Source organism: Marmota marmota, unplaced genomic scaffold (genome assembly GCF_001458135.2).
Source record: "Marmota marmota marmota unplaced genomic scaffold, marMar, whole genome shotgun sequence".
NCBI classification, from domain to species: domain Eukaryota; kingdom Metazoa; phylum Chordata; class Mammalia; order Rodentia; family Sciuridae; genus Marmota; species Marmota marmota.
In genome coordinates this window covers 32,093,012-32,115,066 of record NW_026000093.1, presented here as the reverse complement: position 1 = coordinate 32,115,066, position 22,055 = coordinate 32,093,012, and positions in this window count along the sequence as shown.

The window sequence follows — 22,055 nt, the reverse complement described above, 5'->3', positions numbered from 1 at the left end:
ATTGACTTAGTCATTGTTTTATACTTGATGAAATAATCAGCCAAATCAAGAGTAACACAATTAGTAGGCTCATTTGAATAACTCCATATAACAAGTGCTGAAGGGATTTGAAACCATTTATGTACCTCTAAGGAATGAATAAATGATTCAAATACATAGTATTGAGGCAAAACAAATGCATTTTTATGTAGACAAGAAGTATCTTTACCTGCACAAAACATATATACATATTAATTTAGAGATTCATTATTTTTTCTTTCTTGTGACATTTTCTCTATTTTTCATCTTATTTTAAACATCTCAAAAATTATTTTGTCCTGTAATTCATATCCAAGTATATATGATTCATTGGCTTTGTGAAACTGTTTCCTTTCTTACCTCTAACCTCCATCTCTATTCCCTTGATGAGTTATCTTTCACAAGCTTCCTACAGCAGGACCTTGTGAACCCCAGAGCTCAGGAAGCAATACAAAATAAATGGAGGGTTGGTATAAAAGAGCACCTGTGCCATAAGAGATAAAAGAAAATAGTTTAAATGAATAAAACCCAGAAAACCTTGGCCATTTTGCTTGTTTACATCTTAAGAGCAAATTATATATTTGCTAATTTGACAAATAGTAGTCCTCATAGAGAATATCCTATTATTTATTTTATGCTTTGATACATGTTTCTGAAAGAGAATTTGGCAGGAAAGCAACAATATAAATTGTATAGGTCAGAGAATCTTTCATCTTGCAACCTTTGTTCTTTATTTGTTAGCAATATGGCAAATAAAACCTAACAACAAGACTAAATTATATCATCTGAGTGTTTTCAATTGAAAACTTAGAATAGAACTTAACATATATTTTTTACATTTTTTTCTAGTTTACATTCTTTTTGTGGATGAATTTTTATTGACTTCTTCATTGCAGAAGTCAATAAAAAGCCATTGCACTATACTGGACTTCATTTCTGGAAGTTGACATCTAGGAGATTTTGAATCCAATAAGAGTCTTGTTGAGTGAGTTACATGTACTATAGACTGGACCTCCTAGTAATGAACCAGGGCATGGTGGATGCTTCTCTTTAGAATGGCAGCTTTGGGTTTGGGTGTCATATGATGATGGTCATTTATCCATGGGTAGGTGATGTGATTTTATACTCAAGTTAGTCTGAAAGACATACTGTGGCATTTGTATGCTGAACATTGCTTCTTTTAGCCTAGGTGTTAAGTACGTATTCTCTTTCCATGTACTCCATTAATTATTAAAAAAGAGAGATGGATTACACCGTTGTAATTTAAATGTGGTTTTCTTTAAAAGAGGAAAAAAGGAATATATTATTTGACAGGCTTATTTTCAGTCCAGTGACCTTACCTGATTTCAAGCCCAGCAAAGTGTCCATGTGCTATCTCACAGGGGCTGTCAAATAGGCAAGAGACTGTCATTGCTCTTATGTGAACTTCTTAAATGTCATTTGTTTAAGCGATGGTGTTATCCAGTGGTGTTCTACGATGTGATTCACCTGACAATGTGTTCCTAAATATGTGACAGGAGAGAGCTGCCTTTGGCTTCTGTGCTCAGAGTATTCGTTAATATATGTCCCAATAAAGCCAAGTATGAACATTAGGAGTTTCCTCAGCACTGTAGACTATGCAGTCAATAAGCTTTAGGACACAACAGGAAACTTATTTACTGTTATAATGTCAAGTTAAGCTGCTTAAGAGCAAAGATTTAAGAAATGCTAGGCCATGACTCATTAGACATTAATGTAATTATTTCTGAACCAAAAAAACACAACTTTCTGAATATACATGTCTTCATAAAAGAACTGATCACATATTTTCCTTTTGTTCATTTATGAATTACATGTGGAAATTTCATTGTTTAAATTTTTTTATAAAACCCCAATAAGAAAAAAGTTTTAAAATAAGGCTTCTATAATTTTATTAAACTCTTGGTTAAATTCATTAAAATCAATTTAATTTTTTTAAATTAATATTCTTTTTCTGGCACTGAGATCAGACATGTGGAAGCCAAACAGACTAGATTTACCCTGGCTTGATATATGTATGTGTGTGTGTGTGTGTGTGTGTGTATAGTAAGCCTTTTTAAGTCTTGTATATGCTTTGCAAGACCCAATTAGGCTAAAGAACAAATCAGAATTGGGGACATCAAAAAATTCAAAGGAGTAGAACTTAAGGGCAAAATTGATTTGACTTGGCAAACAAAATCATATATTAAAGGACATAAAGCATCATATATAATACAAGAATAAAATGTTATAAAATGTCCTGCATTAAGGAATTTTAAAATGAAAGAAAAGCTCCATGAAATTGAAATTGACTGCAAAAACATAAAAAGAACTATAACTATAAAAGAGACACAAATTAAATCTATAATTAAATGTGCTTATCTATGCTGGTTGCTCACTTAAATAAGGAACATTCCATTTGATTATCATGATAAAAGAGATAGAATGACCTTAAAACTGACCCTTATATGAAAACATAGCAAACTTTCTAGCCAATTTAATGATCTTTAAATGAAGCCAAAAAATTATAATCTCTCATTAGATGTCATTTATTGATTTTCTTGCTATCATGATGACAAAAACACAGATGAAAGAGGTTAAAAGACCAAAGTTATTTCTTAAGGAAAATGAACACTTTAGAAGCATCATTACTATAAGATCCTGAAGAATAAAAATGATTTTGAGCTAGTCAATTAATGTTGGCATTTATTTTCTCCCATAAAATGAGGAGTGTGAATAAGTCGATCTGTCCATTGCTTGCTCTTAATCAACCCTAGGGAAATCTCTTATCTTCCTATTTCTAATATCTTTCTCTATTTATTCCACTCCCAATTTGGCAAGTTTAATTAGCAAATTCTATTCAAAACTCAAGCAACATTCTCATATGTCTGTTTCAGAAATTATAGTAATATATTAAGAAAAATGATTTTCTTAACTCTGTCTGTTAAAGTTCATGTTTCACAAGCAAATTATGAAGCCCTTTGGTAAAACGATAACAAACTATTTTTATAACAACAAAAAGTTTCTAGCACTGACCACTGGATATAAACTTGTCCCATTCAGTTTGTTATGCAGAAAAATAGTTTGTTATAAGGTTCTGAAGTGCTTATGAAATTTAAAAGGCAGTATGTGCTGTATAGATAAAGTTTGATTTCTTGACTAAACCTCACTAATTAAAATAACAGCAAGTAACCAAAGGGCATATATCTGAGAATATGTATTATAATGTTAAGCTTTTGAGGCACTATACATGATAGTTTTTAAGAATTTTAACTTTGGGTCAAGACAAATATTGTTTTTTGTTTGTTTGGTGGGGAAAAAAGTACTGGGGATTGAACTCAGGGACATTCAACCACTGAGCCACTTCCTCAGTCCTATTTTATATTTTATTTGGAGACAGGGTCTCACTGAGTTGTTTAATGCCTCATTTTTGCTGAGGCTGGCTTTGAACTTGCTATCATCCTGCCTCAGCTTCCTGAGCTGCTGTGTTTACAGACATGCACCACTAGGCCCAGCTAATACTGTTGGTTTTAAAGGATAACACCTGGTTAGCTTTGTGACCTTTGGTTATTTACTAAATCTTTCTAAACTCACTATATAAAGGAGGAAACTGATGCTATATGTTTAATTGGAATATCTTAATACTAAAATATCAATGTATATAAAGTGCATCATATAGTGCTTCTTAGATGGAAGATATTCAATAGATATTAATTGTTACAGTTGTAAACTGTTGTTAATACATCTGAAATTTAGGCTTTTTAAAAATATAAGACTAAAAGAAGGGAGTTTACAGCCCTTGCTTTTCAGTGGGTGGAGTACATTTAGAATCATCAAAAATATTTATGCATGAAGTGAGTCTATAAGTTGGGTGAAATAACTTTAACTGGTGAGCTATTTAATTGGAGATTCATTTTCATGCATATGAATAGCTCATTGTTCCAGCATTATTTTTAAAACTACTTCTCCACTCATATTTTTTGCAAACTATTCAAAAATTAACTGAGCAGAAACACTGCTGGGAAATTGTTCCTACATAAAAACAACACAATTCTTCTAAAATTTTTCAAAATTAGTTTCTTAAGAGCTCTAGAAACTAATCAGCCTTGCCACAATCCAAAGATTTATTAAGAAAAAAGCTGAATTTCTGTAAGAACACCGAGATTTGTGGGGTTAACTTGTGTAGTTAAATATCCCAATCTTCATCTTGAAAAATTACAGCTCTGCGACTTTGGTCCAAAGAATTTTTGTCTAATCAGTGCTTACTGCTTAACTGCAGAAACCTCAGTGATTGGTGAAAGATAATGCAAACTCTCTACATGGTTATTCTAGTCAAATCCTCTAAAAATAAAGAGCAAGAGTAACCACAAGCAAATGCAAACCATAAGGAGGGGGAGATTTAATTGTTTGGGTTGTCATCTTATATTACTCTATATGTCTAGATTTTCAACAATAAAAGAGCAAGAGATACTTAAAGCAGTAGAAAAATTTGGCCCATATACAGGTAAAGCACAAGTCAATAGAAACTGTTCTTGAGAAGTTCAGATGTTAGACTGACTAGAAAAAGACTTAACTCATCTGTCACAAATACAGTGAAATAATTAAGAGGACTGTGTCTCAATGATGAAAGAAAAGTTTGACAATAAGGCTGTCTTATCAGATAGAAAATATGCATACATAGACTAATGAAACCACTGAGCAAAACGCTAACAATATCAAAAAGAAGAAAAATTCAGAGAAAAGGATAATTCAATAATATTAGTTGAGGTCTTCAGTGACCTATTTTAAATCATAAATGAAACACCTAACAGGAGATCAAAACAGAAATTGAAGATTTGAAAAACAGTAGAATCTGACTAGACCCAAAACATATTTATATCTCAACATAAAACAGCTGAATAAAGCAGCAATAGTAGTACCTATAATTCCAGAAATGCCAGAGGCTCAGGCAGGAGCAGCACATATTCCAGGCCATTCTGGGCATATGAGCAAGACTTTGTCACAAAATAAAAGTTAAAAAAGGGCTGGGGATGTAGCTCAGAACACATCTGCATTCAATTGCCAGAAAAGGAAAAAAAAACCCAGGTGAATAAATATTCTCCAAGATAAAGCATTTATTATATTATAAAACAAGTCTCAATTAATTTAAAAGGGTTTAAAATGTAAAAACTCTGCTCACCATTCATAATGATACTGTAGAATAAAAATGAATTTGGGAAACTCAAATATCTGGATGTTTAAAAATATACATAAAAACTGTTGTCTCAAAATGAAATCACAAAGAAAAGTAGAAAATACTTTGAGATTAATGAAAATAGAAGTGTAACATACAAAATAAAGGAAAGCAGGGTACAACAAAGAATAGTACTTCAGCGGAAGCTTATGACTAGATAACTCTCTGTTAAAATGGCAAGAGTATTTCAAATCCATAACTACTCTTCTGGCAAAATAATGTGCATATGTGTACTAAGTTTTGCACATGAGGGAGTTATGCTTCTCGAGGGCCAGAATAAACGTATAGTTTTTCAATATTTTTACATATACTAGCTCATTAGAGGTCATTACACACATCTGCCTCTGTCATCTTTTCTTGAAGTTGTGAATCTCAGTTCAAGTTATAGAAGTAAGAATTAATGAACATAATTTAGTGTACATATTCAGAGGCCATATATAGTGCAGGTCTCAAAGAAATGACTATTCAATAAATAATTAATAAACAAGTTGACAACCACTTTTATTTTAGATTTTACATATAAATGCCAGCTTCTTATCCCTAAAGCTAGTGATCACAAGCATTGATTTTTTTTAATATGTTAATAAAAATATTAAAATGAGCACTTGTAAAACTAATATTCATAATTATAAAATCTAGTGTTATCACTTCATTAAAGTCTATTTGTATAGGTATGGAAATTTCTCCTTACACATCTATTAAAATTCAATCGATGAAATATAATTTAAATGTGTTGAAAGAAACAGGGACATTTCTCACATGAAGATCTTATTAGGGTGAAATTGCATTCGGCTGCTTCTCTGTAATATGGTACATCAATATCTTAAGCAAAGTAGAACTTTACATTTAACGTCTTTGCTAGGTAAGAAATGGAATATAGAAATATTTCTACATGTTTTGAATCTTTTTTTTCTTTTAGTACAAAGTTGTGGTGATACATGAACAAATTACTGCAGCTATATCACAGCACATAATAAATGAAATCATATAAAGATAGATAAAAATACCTCTTGATAGCTTCCTCTGTCAGCAAGTTAATAGATTATTGATGGTGGAACTCTAAAAGAAGCTTAAGACCTAGTAAGAAACCAAAAGAGACAACATAAATGGAAAGCAAAGCTGTCCCAATTTACTTCCCACAAATTGGTGATCATGTGAAAATATGTCAAAGTAAGTTTATATCAATAAACTCCTCTTCCCAAATTAAAAAAGTTGATATCTATAAAAAAATAGATACTATTTTTATATACATTATTTATAATAAATTAGAATATATATGACAGCAGAATGCTAATCAGATCCAATTCTTCCCTAATAATCAAATTTTATTACATTAAATTTAGTGCTCGAAATTTGGATAAGATTTTAGATGATTAAAATAAACAGAGGCAAATGGAGTCCTTTTGATGAAAAGGATACATAGAAAGATATTAAAAATGGGACACTATTTTCTATGAAGTAGTCAATAAGCTGTAAAGATGATCAATTTTGAACTGATACATAGTAAATTCACAAAAATGTTTTAAATTCCCTCCTCATATGTATTTTAATAATAGGATTTGGGGTTATATTTCATTTCTTCACAATTATTACAGAATATAAACTTGGTTAAAAAATTCCAACCTAGATTATATGTTATAAGTGGATAAATCATTAAGTCCTGAGGAAATAACTACCAAATTGAGAATACAATGATATTGAACTTTTATTATTGTGAATATATAAAGGGAAAAAGCTCATATATGTGTGAAAAGAAATTTATTTCTGAAACTGGAAACAAAAATACTCTTTAAGTTATGTTTAAAATCCTAAAAAATTGCTGACAAGACTAGTATGTGGAAATTACTTGTATCTGATCATTGGATCTTCTAAAGAGGGCAGAACCTGCAAGTAGTATTCTATTATCCATAGAAGAATAACACACGAGAATATTCATGGTTTTTGTTTGTTTGTTTTCCAAAGAGTATGGAAAGTGTCCAATAAATTATTTTCCTTTGAGACATTTGTATTTAAAATTAAGGGAGGTGATTGAATTGTCTGGATAAAGGATACACATATAAAAATACAATGGAAAAAATATGTGGAAACATTTATACTGAGAAATGCAGTTTTAAAAAGATTTATTTCCCAAAAAGGTTAAAGAATAGATACTTTGGGTTTCTTCTAAACATATTCAAAATCAGATAAACAAAATTTGAATGAAATGATGCTTATTTATTTGAAGGTACCACTAGTGTCAAATTCTAGGTATTTCTAACCATTAGATGGGGATGCTAGTAAATGTATCAGTTACTGATCACCATCTATTTTTTAGACCACACTTTGTGCAGGAGCACTGGCACTTATTGAGGGACTTAGTCTTAAAATGTAGAAATGCTTTGTAATTGATATAACCGAGAAATTTCAGATTGAAGGAATCATCCTTAAATTCTTCAGTTTCAACCATTAGTGTTGGATGCTCAGTGAAGATCAGAACAGTGAGTGTTATTTGGGAGAATATGTTTTCTTTGTTGTATGTGATCTTTCAAAACAACAAGGTAGTAGATTATTTTTTCTTACAAAAAAATGCAAGTGTCTCTTATCACAAATGTGATTAAAAGTTAAAAAAATACATATAGTTCAGGAACCATGCAACAAATCTCAGCAACAAGAACTTCCTTTCTAATTTATGGTATTTATGAGTCAATGATTGATTTTTTGATTATGTTATTCAAACTGAACAGGTTATTTTATTTTATTTAACAAGCCAGTAAAAATCAACAGCCAATCATTCCAACGAGTAAGCATTTAACAAACAGACATCTCTTTCTTTTTTTTAATTGACACATAAAATTGTGCATATTTATCAAATACAGTGTGATAATTGAAAACATGTATATAATGGATAGTGATCAAATCAGTGTAATTACCATTTGTATCTTCTTAAATATAATTTCTGTATATTGGAAGGATTCAACTACCTTCTAGATCTTTATATAATGTATAACAAGTTGTTGAAAACTATAATCATTCTGTAGAAGACTAGTAGTCATACTGTAGAAGACTCATGCCTCAAGACTCAAGACTCATGCCTCCTGGCTAACCCAGTTTTTGTACTGGTTAGTCTATCACCTTCCATTTCTGATCCTTTCCCTTTTGGTATCAGATTGCTATTCTAATTTCTTTTGCAAAACCCAAAATTTTAGCTTCCATATATAAGTTAGAAATTGTAAGGTTTGTTGTTCTGTGTCTGGCTTATTTTCCATATTACCCCACAAATGACAGGATTTTGTTATTTTTAATGGCTCAATAGTATTTAATTGTGTACATATGCTGAATTTTTATTTCCTATTTACCCACTGATGGATGCCATACTTTGCCTATTGTGCAGACATCTCTTTGGTATATCAATTTTATTTTCTTTACACATATATCTAGGAGTGGAATTGCTGGATGTGGTTGTTTTATTTTTAATTTTTGAAGGACCCTCCATACTGTTTTCCATAATGGCTATACTAATTTACATTGACACCAATTACATGATATTTTTCTTGTCAGATAATACCATTCTATCTATAATGAGACAATATTTCATTGGGGCATTAGTCTGAATTTCTCTGATGAGTAGTGATATTGAGAATTTTTTCATATAGTTTTTAGCCTTTTTTATATCTTCTTTTGAGAAATATATATTCACAGATTATTTACACACCCTTATTCAGATTATTTGTTTCTGGTTTTTTTTGAGTTTTATAATTTCCAAATTTTAATCTCCTGTTGGGTAAATAGTTAGCAAATACTTTCTCCTATTCTGTAGGTTGCCTTTTAACTGTTGATTATTCTCTTTTATGTACAGAAGGTTCTCAGTTTAATTTAATCCCATTTGCTTATTTTTGCCTTTTTTGTCTTTAAGGTCTTATTCAAAAAAAAAATCACTGCTTATTCTAATGTACTGAGCTGTTTTTCTAAGACTTCGATCTTAAATTATATGACCCTTTATTATGTTGATGTGTATTCCTTCTATACTTAATTGTTGAAAAGTTTTATAACTGATACCATAAAATACAAAGGATCATTTAATACCATTATGAACAATTATACACAACACCACACTGGAAAACCTACAAGAAGTAGAAAAATTTCTAGGCTCATATAACCTACCAAAATTAAACTATGATGACATAAAGAACCTGAAATAAATAATAAGGAGTAATGAGATTTAAATAAGAGCCAGGGACAAGATGGCTTTGGTGCTAATTTTTACCAAGCCATTAAAATAAAACAAAAACAACAATGGAAATTCTCCAACTATACCAAAATTTTGAAAGGGCGGGAACTCTTGTGAACTCATTCTATGAGGCCAGCACTACCCTAATACCAAAACCAGACAAAAACACAGAAGAGAAATATTGGTAAGAAGAAAAAATATTGTTAAAGTGTCCAGACTACCCAAAGTAATTTACACATTCAATGCTATTTTCTTCCAAATACTAGGAGCAATCTTCATTGAACTGGAAAAAATACTGCACAGCTCTGTTTTCATAAAGTCCTCATGCCTGTAACTTCCCACTGCTGTCCCAGACCCTGCCACTGGCACTCTTGTGACTTGATGCACCTTGTGGGTATAGTAACAGGCATGGCAAAGCTTACTTCAACCCTAGAAAATTGAGGCAGCAGAGCTGAATATTTCCCCATGACCACTAGAGTGCAGTCAGCTTACTGCCCCTCCTGTCCTGAGTGTACCTATTGTGATCAGTGAGTGCCTTCCTGTTTTTATGAAGCACAGTGTTGGGGATGTTGTATCTGGTTAGGGTTAATATAAGAGAAGCAGATAATATCCATTACCCTCAATTTTACAGTGAGAATTATTTTTGAAAGACATGCATCTCATATATCTCTAGTTAAGTAAATGGCAGAAGTGAAAGTACAAAAAAGAAATCAACTCAAACCATCTGTTTCTTTTTTTATTGCAAGTATTAAAAGTAATACTTTGTTATGAAAGAAAATTCAGGTGAAATGTAAAACAGTCGGCATAGCAGGACAAAAGGTGAAAACAGGGATGTGCAATTAATCATTCTACATATCCTACCCTCTACCTTTAAAAAAAAAAGTTAAATTACTACCTGAGCATATTTGTCAGTAATTTTATAAAGATTTAACCTCCAGCAATGAAGTTTGAAAGATAACTCTAGTAGCTAATGGATTCTCACAAAAGCCAACAAAGTATCTTTTTAACATATGGTTGAATTTGTATCTCGTAAATCCTGTACTAAATTATAGCTATTATTTCCCTTAAACCTCATCCAAAAATACAATTAAACTTCCTTGCTTCTTTTATGGGAGTACAAAATGTGCATTATTTTTCTCTACATTTTGCAGAGGAGTACAGGTCAACAGGAAAAGAAAAAAACAACACGTATTCAAAGATTTTTGAATAAATTAAATTTTGTCTGTATAAGCTGACTGGAATTGATGAAATTTCACAGTACAGAAATTTAAATCTCTACATAATTATGCAAATTAGGTGTTATGTTCAGGTATTTTATCTTTTCAGAATTTTTTGAGGACTGCGTTTATTGGTAAAAGACAAACAATGAATAATGAGGAGCATTGTCGTCTCTGTCAAAGTACATGTTTTAAGAGGAATAACCAGTTGAATATGATCAATTCAGCACTGGGAACAGCTGCAATATGCCTTTATAGAACACCATAAATTCAAATTAATTAATCCAAAATGAATTACAAATTATTTTTGTAAATTACACATTGATCCTTAAGGGTTATTTAAACAGCTGAACTTGATGTCATTTGCCCCATCTGCTACAACAGATGCTTTATTCCAACATGAATATTAAATGGATTTTGAAAGTAGTTTCTATAATTGTAAGAAACATTTACAAAATGGAGAAAAGATGATAGTCTTTCCGATGACTGGGAGTAATTTCTTAAATATTTTATGGTGAACTGTACTATGAGTATAAAGCCTAACACAAATTTGAGTTACACTTTAGAACACAAATCAAAGGATGCATAATAAAGAAACTTTCAGCATCACTCTTTTTCCACAGGTCAGTCAAGCATGTCAGCATAGTCATGCTTGTAATATTCCAACTGAATTTACCATCTTCTTTTTAAAGGATGCATTTTAAGGTCACCTATATATGATCACTCCATTTACAGAAAATGCAGAAGGGGAAGAAAACTGTGGACTTGTGGTATACAGTCAGTAATAACTTTTTATTAGCTTGAAATGGTCTGTTGTAACTACAAAATGGTCAGTGTAAGCCTTTGGTAGCCACAAAACAAAAATTTTGGGTAGAAGCATGAAACAAAAAAAGGAAGGATTCAAAGCCCATCACTACACAGAACTTATCAAACCACAATGGAAACAGCAAGAGAGGAAAACCTGAAGAACCCCAAAGCAGCCAAGCAACCAACCAACCAATAAGCAAAAAACAATTAACAAAGCATGTTGCTTTTGTCCTTATCTGTCAATTATTTCTTTGAATGTAAATAGATTAAATTTTCCAGGAAAAAAAGTTACAGAATCCTGAATGTTAAAAAACACAACAAAACAAAAACACAGAAAAAATTAGATAATTAAAAAAAAATTGCCAGTATAAAAACTGCCAATAAGAGATTCACTTCACTTTCAAGGACACATACAGTTTGAAAGTGAATGAAAGTAAAGTATATTCTATGCAAATGGAAACAAACAAACAAACAAACAAAAAATGAAACAGTTGATATCATGAGACTTACCTATACATGGATCAGATAAAATAGACTTTAAGTAAAAAGCTGTAAAAAGAGACCAAGAACATTTTATAATGATAAAAGTGTCATTTCATTAAGAGGAAATGAAACATGTAACTATATATGCACCCAACCTTGGAACTGCTAAATATATCAAACAAGTATCAAAGAATCTAAGGAGGATACAATAATAGCAGAGAATCTCAATACCCTACTTCCAAAACTGGACAGATAGTTTAGATTGGACATTAGTAACTTAACAGTGGACTTGAAAATACTTTACACACAGTGAAACTAACAGACATCTAGAGAATATTTCAGTTATCAATATCAAAACAAACATTTTTATTTAATCTATGCAATCTTCTTCAACATAGATCTCATGTTAACACACAAAATTAGTCTTAGCAAGTTAGTAAATTTAAGAAGAATAAAATCATATGAAGTATCTTTTCTATGAAACTAGATTAAATGATTAGGGGAATTTTGGAAAAATGAACAATACATGAAAATTAAAAATGACCCTGAAAAATCAATGTACCAATGAAGAAATTAAGATGGAAATTTAAAAAAGAAAAATAGTATTGGGACAAAACAAAAAAGGAAATACATCATGTTAAAACTTATAGGTATAGCAAAACATTTCTAGAGGACATCTTAATAGAAATAAGTGCATACCTCAATAAAGAATAAATATCTCCAATAAAACAACTTAAAGTCTCTCATCAATAAACTAGAGCCAAGGTTCTGATGCATGCCTGTAATCCAAAGTGACTTGGGAGGCTGAGACAAGAGGACTGTGGTTCAAAGGAGCCTCAGCAATGTCAATGCACTAAGCAACTCAGTGAGACTCTGTGTCTAAATAAAATACAAAATAGGTCTGGAGATGTGGCTCAGTGATTGAATGCCCCTGAATTCAATCCCTGGTATCAAAACTAAAAATAATAAAATAAACAAATAAACTAGAAAAAGAATGAATGCCTAAGTTAGCAGATAGAAATAACAAGGATGAGAGCAAAAACCGAAAAAAAAAATAATAAATAAATATTAGCAAAAACAGAAAAGATCAACCAAACTTTGATGGACTTTGGAAAAGATAAACAAAATTGACAAACTTTTAGCTAGACTAAGAAAAAACACCAGAAGACTCAAAAATAAAATAAAATCAGAAATGAAAGAGAAGATATTATAACTGGTACCACAGAAATACAGAGGATCATAACAATTTTATGCCAGCAAATTAGATAACCTAAAAGAAACAGACAAAGTTCTAGAGCTATGAAATCTAAATGATCAAATAATTAAGAAATAGGAAATCTGAACCTATTAATGAGTCAAGAGTAAACCATTAAGTCTCCCATCAAAGTAAAACAGATTGGCTTCATGTTTAATTCTATCAAACACTTAAAGGACTAATACCATTCCTTTTCAAATTCTTCCAATAAATGAGAGAAGAGACTATTTCCAAAGCCTTTTTAATCAGCACATAATTACCCTGATATGAAAACCTGACAAGGACACTACAAGAAAAGAAATCATGGCAGAGACCATGGTGCACATCTGTGATCCTAGTAAATAGATTAAATTAAATTCACAAGAGGCTGAGGCAGAAAGATCACAAATTGGAAGTCAGTCCTGACAACATAGCAAGACCTTGTTTAGAGGACTATGAATGTAATTCAGTAGTACAGCAATTGTCCAACATGCACAAGGCCTTGGGTTCAACCCACAGTATCACAAAAGAGAAGGAAGAGAAGAGAAGGAGAGGAAGATTGTAAGTCAACATGCTTAATGAAGACAGATGCAATAAAATAGGAAAAAAAATAAAATTAACTTTAAATACAGAACAATTAAAATAGAAAACAAAACAAACATAAAGGAAAAACCAGCAAATTCAGCACTTAAAAGGATTCTCCATAACGACTAAATGGGATTTATCTGTGAATATAAGGTTATTTCAACATATACAAAACAATCCATATGATACACCACATTAACAGAATTAAAAAAAAGACATGTGAGCATATTTTTAGATGCAGAGAAGGCACTCAGCAAAATCGAGTACTTCCATGAGAATAAGTCTCTTGAAATTATGTACAGAAAAAAATGACTTTATTTTATTGAATATTTCTCAATAAAATTAAGTCCATATATGAGACTTTCAAATGCAATATTATATTCAATGCTAAAAAATCAAAAAATTTTCCTGTAAGATGAGAAACAAGACAAAGATGTTCACTCTCACCACTTCTACTAAACATAGTACTATAAGTCCTAGTCAGAGCAATTACACAAGGAAAAGAAATAAAAGACATCCAAATATGAAAGGGAGAAGTGAAATTGCTACTGTTTGCTAATAGCATGATCTTATACATAAAAAATCCTAAAATTTCCACCCCAAACCTATGAAAACTTATAATAAATACAGCAAAGTTGCAGAAAAAAACCACACAAAAATTAGTGGAATCTCTATACAATATGAATGAACTATTTGAAAAGGAAGAGAACATTTTTATTTACAATAACTATAAAAATACTAAATAATAAATTTTACCAAGGATTTCAGTGACCTATACACTGAAAATTCCTATGAAAGAAATTAAAGGTATAAATACACAGAAAGATGGGGGATAGTAGAGGATAGGAAAGGTAACAGAATACAACAGTTACTAATATGGCATTATGTAAAAATGTGGCTGTGTAATTGATGTGATTCTGCAATCTGTATTTGGAGTAAAAATGGGAGTTCATAACCCACTTGAATCGAATGTATGAAAAATGATGTCAAGAGTTTTGTAATGTTTTGAATAACCAATTTAAAAAATTAAATAAAGTAAAAAAAATAAATACACAGAAAGATCCATATTAAATAATTCGAAGAATTAGTATTGTTATAATGGCCATAGTACCCAAAGAAATCTACACATTCAATGCAATTACTATCAAAATTCCAATGTTACTTTTCATTGAAAGAGAAAAAAATTATAAAATTCATATATAACCACAAAATAATACCCCAAATAGGCAAGAGAACAATGATGAAAAGAACAAAACAACAAATATAATAATACAGTACATCAAATTATAATAAAAAGTGATAGTAAGTAATATATCATGGTACTACATAAAAATAGATACACTAATCAATACAACAATTTAGACAGCCCAGAAAACAACTCCCACATCTATGGTCAATTATTTTTTACAAATTGCCAGGAATACACAACAGGAAAAAGATAATCTCTTCAACAAATGGTATAGGGAAAATTGGATATTCACAGCCAGAAGAATGAAATTAGATCCTTATTTCATGGATATTAAAAACAATAAACTCAAAATGGGTTGAAGACTTAAATATAAGATCACAGACTACGGATATTCTAGTAGAAAAGATTTCCTTGTAAGGGAAATCTTAAAATATGTTATTCTTTTCAATGATTTTTTTATTTGCGCCTAAAAAACACAGACTACAAAACCAAGAAGATAAATTAGATTAGATCAAACTAAATAGCATCTCCACAGCAAAGAAAATAAATAACAGTGTGAAGAGACATCCTAAAGATTGGGAGAAAATATTTTCAAATTGTACACATGATATGAGGTTAATATCCAAAATATTGAAGGAACTCTAATTCCATAGCAAGTAAACAAAAACTTAATTTAAAAATCACGAGGGTCCTAAATAAACATTTCTCAAGAGAAGACACACAAATGGCTAACAGATATATGAAAAAAATTTAACATGATTAACCTTTAATAAATTAAAAATAAATCAAAATGAGCTATCATTTCATAGCTGCTGAGTAGCTATTAAGAAAAAATAAAAGGTAACAAGTATTGATAAGGATGGTGAGAAAAGGGAACTCTTCCATAGTGTTGGTGGGAATCTAAATTAGTACTTTCAGTGTGGAAAACTATATGGAGGTTGCTTAAGAAACTCAAATAAAATTACTATTTGATATAGCAAATTTACTTCTTGATATTTAATCAAAGTTTTGAAATCTGTTTATCAAAAATATTGTCTATACCACTGTGTTTATGATAGTACAACTCACTGTAGCCAAAGTAAGAAACAACTTATATGCCCATTAACAAATAAATTGATAAAGAGAATGTGATACACACACACACAAACACACACACACACAAACACACACACACAATGGAATACTACTCAGCCTCAAAAAAAAAAAAAGGAAATTCTGTCATTTGTGACAATATAGATGGAACTGGAGAACATTAAATCAGAAAATAAGCCAGACAGACACAGAACGACAAATAGTACATGTTCTCACTTATGTATAGAATCAAAAAACAAACTCTTCTGAGTGGTGGTTCCAGGTGCTAGGAGATGGAGGCAATGGGGAGATGATGATCAAAAATCTTAGTAAAACAGTAAAAAGAAGGTTTCTTTCCTTTTTTGATATCTATTACCTAGGTTGGTAAATATAGTTAAAAATGTCTGTTTCAAATTGCTAAGAATAAGTTTCAAACTGTTCTTACCATAAAAATGTATTTGAGATGATAGATACATTATTAATTTGCTAATTGTTCCACATTGTGTTCCTGAGTTGTAGCATCATGCTTTATTATGTAAATACATACAATTAGGAAATGTCAACTTACAATAAAACTTCATTTTTTAAAATGCCTAAGGTATTTTAGAATATTTTCAATTCAGACTCTGAAACTTTTTGAAGGGGGAATTCAGACTTAAAGCCAGAATTGAAACATATCTGACTAAAGTTCAATAAGCCTTATAAATGTCTCTAATAAAGATTAGAGGAACATATCTCCTAATACAAGTAATCTGACCACAAAAGCTACTTATCATTTTGAAGGATAAATATTATTTAATTTTTAATGTTCTTTACACAAAATGCCCAACCCACAACAACAAAAAAATATGTGTATGAAGAGCATACACATAGTGAAAAAAACTAAACAGTAAATAGGATCACAATAACTATGTTAATCTAGTGAAAGAATGACAGAATGCATGAAGAGATGAATTTCAGCAAATAGAAATGAACTCTGAAATAGATATGGAAATAAAAAGTAAAAAGAATAGTAAAAACAATAATGTATAAGAAAAACAAAATTAGGGGATTTAAATAACTTAATGATGACTATAATGTTATAATTACCTGGGCAGTGCATTACTAATATGTAGACATTCATAAAAATCTAAGGAAGAGAGACAGCTGAAAACCAACTGCACAAATATATAGTCAAGTAAATATTTCAACCAGAACAATAATTTAATTAATAATTTTTAAAAATAATTTAATTAATAAAAATTCAAAATCTTTTTAACAAATTTCTATTAAATTATCTGTATAGCTCCAAACATTTCATTAGTGTAGCTTTCCACGTCTGCATATAATTATTACTTTGAGGTGGACCTAAACATGAAGGCTAGAACCATGAATGTTCTAGAAAGAAACACAAAAGTATCTTCACATCCTTGGAATGGGTAAGTTTTCTTAAACAGTTCATATAAAGCACTTATCATAAAAGAAAACAAATGAAAAATTAAAACTTATCCCAACTAAACATTTTCCTATTCACAATGTGCTTTTAAAAATAAATAAAAAGTTATAGATTGGTAAATACACACAATACATACTCCCATTCAAAATATATAAGGCCTCCCTCAACAATTAAAAGAAAAGTAATCAGTTTAAATACAAGTAAAAGAAAAAACCAAAGAAGAAAATGCATGGATGACTGATAAGCATGTGAAATTGCCTGCCATCATTTTAAAACAATCAACTATTCCTTGCTCCCTTTAGACTGTTCTCACACTCACACATGTGCACAAACACAATGTCATATAGTGCAGAACTGGAGCAACTAGAACTTTCACACATTGCTAGAGGGTATATAATAAAATATTGTTATCATGGTGGCAGTTCTCTATAAAGCTCAACATACTTAATTCTATGACCCAGTAATTTTGCTCCTGAGCACTTAACTAAGCATAATAAATTGTTTTTCCACAGGAGTGTTCATAGGAGTTACACCCAAAGAAGGAAAAAAATCTAAAAATACATCAACAGGAGAATAGATATTCTAAAAATCAGACCATATGCATTTAAGGAAATATAGCTCAGCAATAAAAGAAAGGAAACTATCAATGCACATAAACACACAACTTATCTCAAAAACCTTACTTAATGATCTTGCCACACATATGTGCCATACATGTCATTGAAGCAAATACTTATGATCTTCATTTTGCACACATTGCGCCAAATTTCCAGTTCTTCTATAATTTACACAAAACTAATTTTTCTCCATTCTACAAAAGTTTCTTTTCTCAGGGGATCTAAACCTTAAAATTTCTCTTACATTTTCAGCAATTTCTCAACAGACATTTAATTCTTGCTCTACATATTTGTTCTCAGGTTTATCTTTATAACTTCTTTTGCTTGAGTGCAAAATGCATTGTCCTATGAACTAGCAAAAAGGATGTGGCAGGATCTACAGGGGAAATAGTATTTGCTTTTCTATTAATCTCTGTAAAACCACATCAAAAAGAAATATACTACATAAAAGAAAATTTAAAAATTAAAATAAAAATAAGAGGAAGTAATTTTCCAGTAAGGGCTGCTTTAATGTAGATTGAAAGTTGATTGTTTTCCATACTAATAAATTTGAAGTGGGCTTGAGGGCTTCTACATGGGATTGCATTTTCCTAACCTTGTTGCAGTTTGAGTGTCCAATTACCTGTCCATTTTTAATGGAATATGAGGGGAATTGATGGGCATCATACAATACAAGATCCATTAGAGGACAAGTGAGACTGAGTCTTTGTCATTCTCCTGCATACAAGCTGGAATCCAGATGTGAGCGACCTCTCTGTACCATGGAGTTTCTTGTCCCTCAGCATTGCATTTACCAACGCTCACTCCTTTAAAAATGATATTCTCTGGCTCAACCTTAGAAGATGGGAGGGTGAGTTCTAAAACCATAAAAGTCCCTTGTTTGATTAAACCTATTTTTGATTGAACTTATGTACAGTATGTTATTGTAGAATTAGGAAACTGTAGCTTCCAATCTCAACCCCATCCCAAGACAGATTCACTACCATTTAAACATCTTTAAACCTATATTTTGTAATTAGTAAAATTAAAATAATCATGTAATATATTAAAATATTTGAAAGGTAGTTACTCAAGAGTTTAGGTTTCTACTATTCTTTTCTCTCTGAATTTCATACATCTCATTCTATTTATATTGCTCATACTCCTCTGAAGATAACATAATGCCTATATCTAAGTCTCCAGAAAATAGAAGTTACTCTCAAATAGCTGTGTGCTGAGTAAAACAATATGCAATAATCCAACAGTTTCTTTATGTGTTCCTTAACTGCTCTGCTGTCTTGTAGGCCTAGAGTATTTGTTAAACTAGTAACTGTTTGAAAGAAATAAGCAGAACAATTAGAGGCTGAAACCTTACAAATGAAGCCAATGGAACATTCTGCTGCTCATCTGACTCTGCTTCATCTGTTTCATGATTACAAATTTTAGGATGGCCTCTTTTAGCAATCACTTCATTAGATACTCACTATTCTTTATTTTAACATTAGCCTTTGCATGAATACAACCCAGTAAAAGCCTCCAATCACTCATTTTCAAAATAGACCTTCTAATGTATAGATGATAGGGCCAAAAAGAGCAGCAAATTGTGAACATTATTCAGCTCTAAAATTATAAACAAAAACAAGATGAAGACAGCTTTTATAGTGATGAACTTGAATATAAGATTCATGCTGAATTATTATTTTTTTCAGAACAAAAAGCATTGTATACTTTCCTTCATGCCACTAAGCCATGTAAAAATATGAACTATTTTGGATATTCTCTCAAAGTATTTTAGCTGCGTGTTTTCAATATGTAAACAATTCTCTCTGAGACTCAGACTTGAGGGAACAAACAAAAAATTCACCAAAAATAGCTTCATGTGACTCAGTTCTTCTTTGGAAAAGAAATTCAATTGACTTCTTGGCTATTATCAAGATGAATGCTTCCGCTTTGTGCTTCTTTCCCCAGTTTAGATTTTGGTAAGTGTAAGGCCATTCATTTCTCCTGTATTTAACTCTAGTAAGTTAAAGGCTGTGCTATTCAGATTAAAGATACATATTACCTGTAAACTGAAATGTCATGCAGCAATTAAAGTGAAAAGAAACCTTTTATGTATTGGCAATCTATTTCTATTACTGCTTTAGCTATCTGGTTTCTCTAAGCAACTGCAAAGAGCAAGATAGAGCTGTTATGCAAAAAGAATATTAATGCTGTACACCAAGTCTTGTGAAATATATTTTCAAGTATATCCAAATTCATTAATAAGCTATTTATAAATTCCTTTTTATAACACACATTAAGAATGTGACCTTTTCTGCATTAAGCCGAAATCCTTTATAATTTTTAGCAAATAATGAAAAGAGAAGTGACTAGATATTCAAATAAGAATTTGCTCAACATTCAAAAAGATTTATAAAAACAAAGTTTAAAAATAAACCTGGTGCAGTGGTGTACACCTGTAATCTCAGTGGCTGGGGAGGCTGAGGCAGGAGGATTGTAAGTTCAAAGCCAGCCTCGACAACTTAGCCAGGCACTAAGAAACCCAGTGAGACCCTGACTCTGAACAAAATATAAAAAAGGGCAGTGGATATGGCTCAGTGGTTAAATACCCCTGGATTCAATCCCTGAAGAAGAAGAAGAAGAAGAAGAAGAAGAAGAAGAAGAAGAAGAAGAAGAAGAAGAAGAAGAAGTCCTAATAATAACCTGCAATATGAAATTATTAAGGTGGATAATATGGCAATAATATTAACACTTTTTTCACAACCCTGTCTTTGAGAAGCTCAGTACCAACTGCTTTCTCCTGTCACCTCTTTTTACTGTCACTGCTAATCTTAATAAATGTTCCATGCTAAATACATCTGAATCATACCCACAAAAGGATCACGTTTAGCGCCCAATGTTATTTCATGATATGAAAGTTCAATCTCACAAACCAGTATCTAGAACTGAAAATAATGTTTAATTTTTGTTGTAATGCAAAATCAAATTTTTCTTACTGCATTTTAAGCCTTTTTCTGTTACCTTTCTCAATATATCTGTTTCATGAACCAAACTTATTAAAGAATTTAATGTGAACTCTTTAGTCTTATTACAACATTCCACAGACTTTTTCTAGTGTGAATATTTTGACATTGATGATTTGGAAGAAAAAAAAACAAATATAGCTTAAAGTTTTCATGTTCTTTTCTCACTTCTCAAAAGTAATGCACTTCATTCAATTTTAAGTCTATAAGATCTATTCTACAGTCTTAAACAGAATTTGATCATAAAAGTAATGTGTGCAAATTATAAAATATTTAGAAACTATGATCCCAACATCTACTCACTTCAATATTTTCCTTAATTTCATGTATTTTCAAAATAAAACTGGGATCCAGCATTGTATAATTAATTTTTCCTCACCTTTCTCACTTACTCATAATACTTTTCCACATCACTAGTTATTTTTACCATTCACAAATCCAGCTTCTAAGTACCATGACTTATTTTACTATTTTATGCTTGCTAATCTTTTAGCATGCTTTCCTATTTTTATTTTATTATTTTTTTTAATTTTAAAACAGATTTATTATTGTATTATACTTATACATGGTAGTGGCATTCATTGTGACACATTCATATATGTGAATAATGTAATTTGATTCAATACATTCTCAGGCACTTCATTTTTCCTCCCAACCTACTTCCTGTGTTCTTCCTCCTCTCATCTAGCTGCTATTTATTTATTTATTTTTTTTTTAATTTTTTATTGTGGGTTGTTCAAAACATTACAAATTTCTTGACATATCATATTCGACACTTTGATTCAAGTGGGTTATGAACTCCCACCTTCACCCCATACACAGATTGCAGAATCACATCAGTTACACATCCATTGATTTACAAATTGCCATCCTAGTGTCTGTTGTGCTCCGCTGCCTTTCCCATCCTCCACCCTCCCCCCTCCCCACCTCTCCCCTCCCCTCCCCTCCTCTCTCTCTACC